Below are 8,742 nucleotides of genomic sequence, written 5' to 3'. Positions count from 1 at the left end.
ACCAAGACTCAAGCTCTCCGGCCTTAAGTCTGGCATGGGTGGCACACAAGCATCTGATGACAGTCCTTAAGGCTGTACAATTACGGGGGTTACAGAGAATACAGAAAGTCAGCTAGACACAAAGCCTCAGTTTCCATGTCACAAAAAATGGGAATTATTGCTCCGTCTTCTCTAAGCATTGAAAGCATTTCAATTTTTAGCTGAATGCTAAGGAAGAAAAAAAAATAGAAGGGGAGACCAGAGCTGCAGTTTTTATGATAACTGTCCATTTTTTTTTTTGCCTTATCAATACAGAAGACAAGAAGAAATACAAGCTGGACACAGGTGCAGTGATTATTTCTCCATAGATCTGTAGAAAGCAGTAGGTTAATTGGTAATTATGGCCATGGTATGTGGAGAAACACACACACACACACATGCAAATAAATTGTCAGACATACAAATATTGCTAATTTCATCAAGTATGACTGTAGTTTGGGGACAGAAGTTTTAATCTTCCAGGAGAAAATTAAAATCTGTATTTCCACTCTGCATCTGTTAATTCCAGTGACAATAGTTTTGTGTGGTTGTATGTATCTACCTAGTGTGTACGTGTGTGTTTGTGTGTGTGTTGGTGTATGTGTGTGTTTGTGTGTGTATCTGTATATGTGTGTGCATGTGTGTAAGTGTGTTTGTGTGTGTGTGTGCATCTGTGTATGTGTGTGTTTGTGTGTATGTGTGTGCATGTGTGTACATGTGTGTTTGTATGTATCTGCTGGGATTGAAAGGTGGGAGCATGCTCATTGGGCAAATTAGTCAGAAATGAGAAGAAAAACAATGAAAGAAAAGCATTTTCACATAACTTTCTTAAAAACTTGGTGAACTGACCCAAAGTTGTTCTTAAACAACATGGTCAAAGTACCTGGGAAGTTGTCACTCAAACACAGATGGAAGATGGAAACATTTGTGCAGGCTTAGGCCACTGTGTCAGGAACGGGCTGGCCTCTGGTACAGGAAAGAAACGGATTTCACTAAAATCTCAGCAAATTTCAGTCATTACACATCGGTTTTATTTATGGTGCTTCTCTGTAACTCTGCTTGGTGACAGTGATACTTAAGATGTAGATGAAGATGATGGCGGTGACAGTTAAGGTGATTGCAACTGTGCAGCAATTGCTGCTCCATCCTACAAATGTTGGCATTTCATAAATGAGGACAGAGACTATTGAATCGGACAAGATGCTCAGTCACTGATGGGAGGGATGGAGGGATTCCATCCCAGGGGGATTGGTCTAGCGAAAGTTGGGTGAACAATATACAGTCCTCTCTCTCTCTCTCTCTCTCTCTCTCTCTCTCTCTCTCTCTCTCTCCCTCTCTCTCTCTCTCTCATTCCTTCCATCTCTTTTTAACTCCCACTAACTCCCCCTCCCCTCCCAACCTCCTTCACTCTGAGAAGCCATGGTGAATTATGGTATAAGACCATCAGAAAGAATGGTGCCTTTAGTAGACTACCTGGAATTCTCTGTTCTGAATTGACACATACTTAGTTCACATAGCTGATATCCAAATGGCTCACCTGATGTCCTCTCTCCTTTCTGTACCCCACATTTTTCAACAGCATTGACTTATAGTCTTAGACAGGGGGCACTCCCCCTTGTCCTGGTTCACAAAAACAATGCCCATTCCTTAACCATGTGCTTCTTGGCCAGTAAGAGTTCAAAAGTTCAACATTAGAGAGTGATCAGAAATTCATGATCATGTTCTGTGACTATTTGCTCTATACATTCTTTTCCTCAAAGAGTACTTGATTAATTATAGTGTTTGATTGGAGGACTTTGACTTTTTTATCTCTTTATCAATGGAAAGAAGTTATATCAATGAAGACATATTTAAATAAGCAAACCTCAAATTATCCATAAAATTGTTGAAGAAATCAGCTACAAAACTGACTTACATAATTAGGCCATTTCTTTCTAAGAAAGAGTTAGGTGAATGAATGAGTACAAAAACAAATGATAAGTTATATCTTATAATTACAATAAAGATATAAATGATAAAAATTCATCCCACAGATATAGCCATAGTTGACATGAATATTCTTAATTAATTGATATCTAATTAGACATTAATCTATCTATATATATATATGTGTGTGTATGTATATGTGTGTATATGTATATGTATGTACGTGTATGTATGCATGTGTGCATAGTCTTCATTCAGGCTAATTTAGAGTCATATAACACTACTCTTACACTAGGTTTTTAATCACATCACAATTTCAATTGCTATTCATCTCGTTATGTATTCTCTCAATTGTTTTCAAAGATTCTCACAGAAGTCCTACTTCATTTATGTATGCAGGTCTCCCATAAGTAAGAGTTCACACTGTGCCTTTACATGTCTATTTACATGTAGCACTATAATCCATGGATTTTTGCAGGAAGCCCCATATGTAATTACATTCCTGGATGACTGTGTGGAGATTATTTCTCTTTCTCAGAAAATCTGAGTGTATCTTCAATGTGGAACATGCATTTCTTTAAGAAAATGGTATCAACAATTTCAAGCTTGGTCTGCCAAATTCCTCCTCAGCTGGTTACTCCTACTCCGGAGTCAAGACCTACATTTCACTGCCCCCCTGTCCCCCTGTCCCCCCACCCAGATTTCATGGGACTCTAGAAGACAAAGACTGTTAGAGCTGTTAAAGTGGGGAGAAACCATTTTTTCAGGTGAATAGCACTCTGACTCTGACCCCCTCCTCTGCTCCCTGACATCAGTTCAGAAATCTTATTTCCAAATGTCCTCTCTTCTCAGTCTCAGCAGGACATCTCCCTACACAGTGACAGTAGCTTGGCTCCATCCCATTAACGTTATTCGACCCTACTGGGAATCCAGTTTCAAATACTGGGATGGGAGAAACTTTGGGTTGTTTTATTTTCAATTAACTAAGTTGAGACTCACTAGTCCTATCAGCCTCCCCCTTTTTTCTAGGCAGTTGCTTACTTACCCTACGGTCTCTTTCAATAGTTTCTTAGGTCACAGAGAATGACAGCACTTTGTCTTCCCATGCCAAGCTCAATTTCTTCTGTCCTTTGAACTGTTAATCATATTTGACTTGGAAGTTTCTAAATGGGGATAATAGTTTGAAAGGATTACTTCAATACTAGCCAGGTAAAGATGAATTTGACTTGAAGTCAGTACCATCACAGAAATTTCACAAAGGACAAATTGGGTCAAATTCAGAATTAAGATAGGATGACTGGTAAGAACATTTGGAAGGCAGAAGGTATTCCCTCAGACTGCTTGCATCTGCCTGATTAACAGCTAAGAAGCACAAAGTGGAAAACGTTCATATTGAGCTGACGAAGACCATTTTAAGAAAACTTTGGAATGCTACAATGGCTGTCTTTCACAGGGATAAGTACAAACCTGCTGAGTGCATTTTATACATTGTTCCAGCATGGATCTTCAAGGGACACCCATGGCACACCGTATCCTAATTAGTATCTTTTCCTTTTAGCATAGAAACTGTCAACATGTAAATATGCTCCAGGTGCCATGTGTTCATTCACATGGTCTCAGGGTTCACAGACCTTTCCAGTTAAGTGGCTTTGTTCTGAACAACAGCTTGATGTCTTGCTCCCTAGAACCATGAGTCTGTGTCTACTGGAATGCACACAACATTGGATGTACGTCCTGATAATATTTGCATGAGACCCTTTCAGTCCTTATATGTCATTGAATTCAGAGTGACAAATATTACTTTAGGGCTGAAAGCCAGTGTTAAGCCAGACTCTGACACTCACCCACATTCTCAGTTCCAGGAAAACAAGTTGATGTGAGACATCTCAATCCATTCCTGTTCAGCCTCTGTGTTGACCTGTCCTTTTTCCCTTTGTCAACCCCAGAGAAATTGGGATAAGACTGTGTAGTTTTGCAGCTAAGAGTTTTAAAATTGCCTAATCTTTTGTAACCTTCTAATTTGGGGGGATGAGCAGGGTCAGAGAGATTAAGAAGCATTGCCAAGGAGAAACAACAAATAGTGCCTGAGATTTAGCACTCTTTGCTTAAACAAGCACCCAATAAAAACTGGAAACTCAGTAGTAAAGACAGAGAACACCCCCCCGGGATGCAATGCACAGATGATCTTATATTTCAAGGTCTGTGTAGACATAGGGATGTCTGCAACAGAGGGTTCTGTTCATAGACTTAAATTTAACTGTTTACTTGTCATCTTGGCAGTTTAGAATAGATTTTATTAAAAAAATCTCTGAGATCCAAAGCAGATACTTCTGGATTCTGAGTAGTGCCACTAGTGTTCACTTAGCAGCTAGCTATTCATGCTAGTTTGTAATGCTAGTTTGATAATTATTTAGAGCCAATGAATTAAAAATGTGGTGTGTGTGTGTGTGTGTGTGTGTGTGTGTGTGTGTGCTCATGTGGGCTAATATGTGTAAAGGCCACTCTAACTTCTGGGCCTTTTTTTCAGTAGCTACCCACCTTGTATTGGGGACATGATCTCTCACCAAGACCCTAAAGTCTTGTCAGGGAAGTTAGGCTGGTTGGCCAGTGAGTCTATCTGGCTTTCTTCCTCATCATAGATATAGGATTATGGTTCCATACTAAGCCTTTATTATTATATTTTTATTAACTTCTGGGGATCGAATGCAGGTCCACAGGCTTTCACTTTAAACATGTAATTTCCTGAGTCATCAGTGTGATGCTTTCATGGGGCTGATGATGAACAGAAGCGCCTTAGTTCGATGCTCCATCTATTTGGGAAAAAAATACTTGGGAGTGTTCAAGACTTCTGGCATTGTCCTTCTCAGTACTCTCTCTTTGCAATGTGATATTTAATAATGGCAGGCAGTAGAAGTTGGGTGGCAGGCAGTCTCCTGTCCCTGGCTGCCCGAGATAGCCGTGGGAGGTAGAAATTGGCAGGACCATTTTTGATCGTTCTATTCAAAGCTAGTTGTAATTTTCTCAGGTTTCATATGGGCAGGAAAAAACATGTCCGAGAAAGAGACAGACATACACAATCGAAATATTGAATCAGGAAAATATTGCACGTGGACTAGCTCTGGGGCAACAAATTTGAGATTGCAAGGGAAAATTGATGAGCAGAGAAGGAATGGAGGGCAAGTGCCTGACGGTAGCGTGCGCTTTTTCTTGAGCTGAAGCACAAGGGGAGGTTTAGCAACTGTTTGCTGTGGCAGAAAATCATCTCTGATTATTTGCAGGCAGGGGATTGGAGTCAGGCCGATACAGCCAATCTCAGAGGAGAATCCTGACCTGAGTCGTGCAAAGCTGTGTTTGCCTGATGAACCTATTATGACTCCATCCACCTCCACTGCAAGGTAAGAGTTTTCTAAATCAAGAAAACAAAAGTAAAAATAAGAAGTAACTTCTGGCAAGTTTGAGGGCACTCACTTTGTAGACTTGCAGGATCTGTATTTTATTTTTAAAAAATAACGTATAGTTATTGCTATGGGTAACTAATTTAATCCTGTCTCATTGTTGTATCCCAGAACAATCTCAGAGTTTGTAGCTGCCAGTGCAAAGGTCCCCTATTAAAGGGATTGTGGTGGTTGGTGTGAAACTCTGTACACCGCCTTCAGTGCCATTGACCTTGTGGCAGATCCCCTCTCCTGCCGTTACATAAGGTGTGGCCTCAAGCATCTCTCTCTTTTGTTCTTTGCTTCTTAGAGTAATTATCAGAGATTAGATATATTTATATCAGTTCATAGAGTTTTCAGGATTATAGAAAGACATTGGCTGGAATAGCAGATGTGCCTATATGAGCCTGTTTGGAAAGGTAGCCGTGGTTACAATATTCTTTGCTCCCTAATGTGTCTCTTTTGTCATAGTGTTCTGGTGATAGCTGCTACGTCCAACTTTGAAATTTAACAATATTGATGCCTGTTTTCCTGTAGAAACTTTTTGTTTGTTTTTTACTGGAGACACCAAGTAAAGTCCAAGTCAGACAGGGTATGATGAGTAAGGTACAAGTTCTTGTCCCCCATCTGCTGTGATGGCTCCCAAATTCTATGCATAGACACATCCTGGAAAGCAATGAGCTAGAGCCTCCTGTAAGCTCACTTACTGCTGGGGCTGTCTATAGCATACTTTAGACCTCATGGGATAGAAAAATGAGAAACTTCTAAGGTCTTAAATCCTAGGCTAAATTTCTGTTTCACAACAAGAAGACACAACTACTCTGTATTAAATCAACGGTTCTCAACCATTCTAACACTGTTAATACAGTTTCTCATGTTGTGCTGTCCCCTCAACCATAAAATTATTTTTGTCACTACTCCGTAGCTGTGATTTTGCTATTGTTGAGAATGCTAATGCACATACCTGTGTTTTCTGATAGTGTTAGGTGAATCCCATAAAAGGCTTTTTTGACACCCCAAGGTTTCAACAGCCCACAGGTTGAAAAATACTGTATTAAACTGTAAGGTCATCCACACAAAATCGAGGTTTCTTCTTCTAAAGATAATTTTACCTGAATTTTACCTGAGCACAATAAGTTTGCTATTTTTCATTGTGTTCTAATATAATGTGTTTGTACATTAGCTCTGCCTAGATTTCCTTCATAGTGCATCTTGGTCCTACCAGTATGTCCCTATAATTCTGTCTTCCCAGAATTATAAGTGATGTTCCTCTGGACTATCAGAGTTTCCTACCACCTGAACTGTGTTCTTGCACTTACCTGTCTACAGCCTTACTCTGCCCATAGGTTGAAGGGAAATATTCACAACAGAAGCAAACTTTTGGGGCCCACAGGCAGAAAGGCTTTGGACACTTTCTCGTTGCATTTACCGAGGTCTAAGCACCTACTGTGCCTAACATCATTTCTGATGATAATATCTCTAACTCCTCCTGCACAGGTTTGCTTCTTCCTCTGTGCTGATGATTGGATGTCTCCACTGTCTCAATAGTCCAGCTCTTTGCCTTCAGAACTTTGCTTTGGGGTTTCCTCTGGCTGGAAGAGTCCTCTCCAAAAATGGATCCCTTTGCTCTCTCCAAGTTATCCTGTCTGACTGAACCCTCCATTGTGTGGGGGTTTTGCTTTATATCTCTGTTTTGTCACATTTTCAGTTGCGTGTTAATATATAAAAGCTTAAGGAAACTATTATCCATTGAAGAAATCATGTTGGTAACCCAAATCTCCAGTTTGGAATTATTTCTTAGGTGCAATTTATGAAGTGATCAAGCTATGGAGAATTTCTTGCCTGCATAAACTTCTAAGGAGATTAAAGTAAGATGATACAATAATGATTTTATGGGTCAGGATAGAATAAAATTAAGCAGAGGGTAAAATTATAAGTAGTTGCCTACTTGAGTATGAGTGATCATTTTAAATGGATTCCAGTATAAGTAAGTCCTCTGTATCATATGCAAATGTGTGTCCAACAGTCACCAATCCATCTGTCTGTCCACTAACTTCCATCTGCTTTATCTTGATCATTTTAGAAGTCAAACATTATATTAGAGTATAATGGTACTTTATATGATTTAAAATAATGCATGCAATAATTGCAGCTCTGAGTAATAAAATATGAAAATGATCACTTTTCTACAACATTACTGAACTGGGTTAAGGAGCAAAATCTATGGTTCAAAGCAACATACACAATCATTTACACCAGGTGTATGTCATGAGCGGTATAACAAACATCAGTCACATGACTCAGGCAGCCAAAGAAGCACAGCAACAGATGATTTCAGCATAGAATTCCTATATGTAGCAGAGGATGGCCTACTCGGCCATCAGTGGGAAGAGAGGCCATCCTCTGCTACATATAGGAATTATTAAAGAGGTCTTGCAAAGATTCTATTCCCCAGCATAGAATCCACATTACACGATACAGTAATAGCTATTAGATTTCTATGTATTTGAGCTTACTAACAAGCATAGATGTAGAACAAAAAGTCATTAAACTCTGGTCCTCCTAACTGGAGTTGGTAAAGTAAAGAAGTAGAAGAAATAAGGTCATAGACTTCTGGTGGATCTCTAAATTGGCCCTGCCACTTTTACGAATAATATAATCATAGTCATTGAAATTAGAAATTCCCATAAACCTCCATTCAGTGCTTCAATTATACTGAAACACTTACATTTTTGCCTGAAGAATTTTGCAAAGAAACTCTGGAAAGTGCATGCAATGTTCATCAATGGCTTGCAGATTAAATGTCCTCTGACTATAAGAAGGGATAATACCCAGTAGCCACAAGTGACCCTTTGAATGTGCATTAAAAATAAACTATGACATTAAAGATAAATAATTATGTGCATCTGATTATGACTTCCACAACATAAAAATGAACATGTAATCAAGCAGCAAATATACTTTATGGACATATATATGCATGGAAAAGTGACCTAGTTGGGAATTATAAACACAAAGTGCAGTATAACAAATAACATCCTAAGTAGGGGAGAAAAAGTTCAAGTGTTTGCAAGCATAATAGAAAACATCTCAGCTTTAATTATACTGCTGTATAATTTAATAGAAGAAATACCTTATGATCCAGGAATTCACTCAACCTTAGACCAGTAAACCAACTCAAAAAATATTTGCTGAATATCCCATTTGGTGAGCCTCTTAAAGCCATGGCAGTTATAGAAGTATCAAGAATATTCCTTGTAAAACATTTACCAGTCTATGGAATTATAAGTAAGTGAATCCTAATTTAATAATCCAGAACCAATTGCTCTTAATCTATCTACATCAATATATATGTTGCATAACT

General features: G+C 38.9%; 1 long non-coding RNA gene across 1 annotated transcript; it reads left to right on the top strand.

The window, feature by feature from the left end:
- Positions 1–5,058: 5,058 nt before the first annotated feature.
- Gm35209 lies at positions 5,059–7,675 on the top strand. The gene is made up of 3 exons (XR_391577.2): positions 5,059–5,134; positions 5,223–5,339; positions 6,876–7,675. It is a non-coding gene; the product is annotated as a predicted gene, 35209 (long non-coding RNA).
- Positions 7,676–8,742: the final 1,067 nt, after the last annotated feature.

Source organism: Mus musculus, chromosome 7 (assembly GCF_000001635.26).
Source record: "Mus musculus strain C57BL/6J chromosome 7, GRCm38.p6 C57BL/6J".
Taxonomy (NCBI): Eukaryota; Metazoa; Chordata; class Mammalia; order Rodentia; family Muridae; genus Mus; species Mus musculus.
The sequence above is the reverse complement of the archived record's forward strand: the minus strand, read 5'-3'. Positions and strand labels throughout refer to the sequence as shown.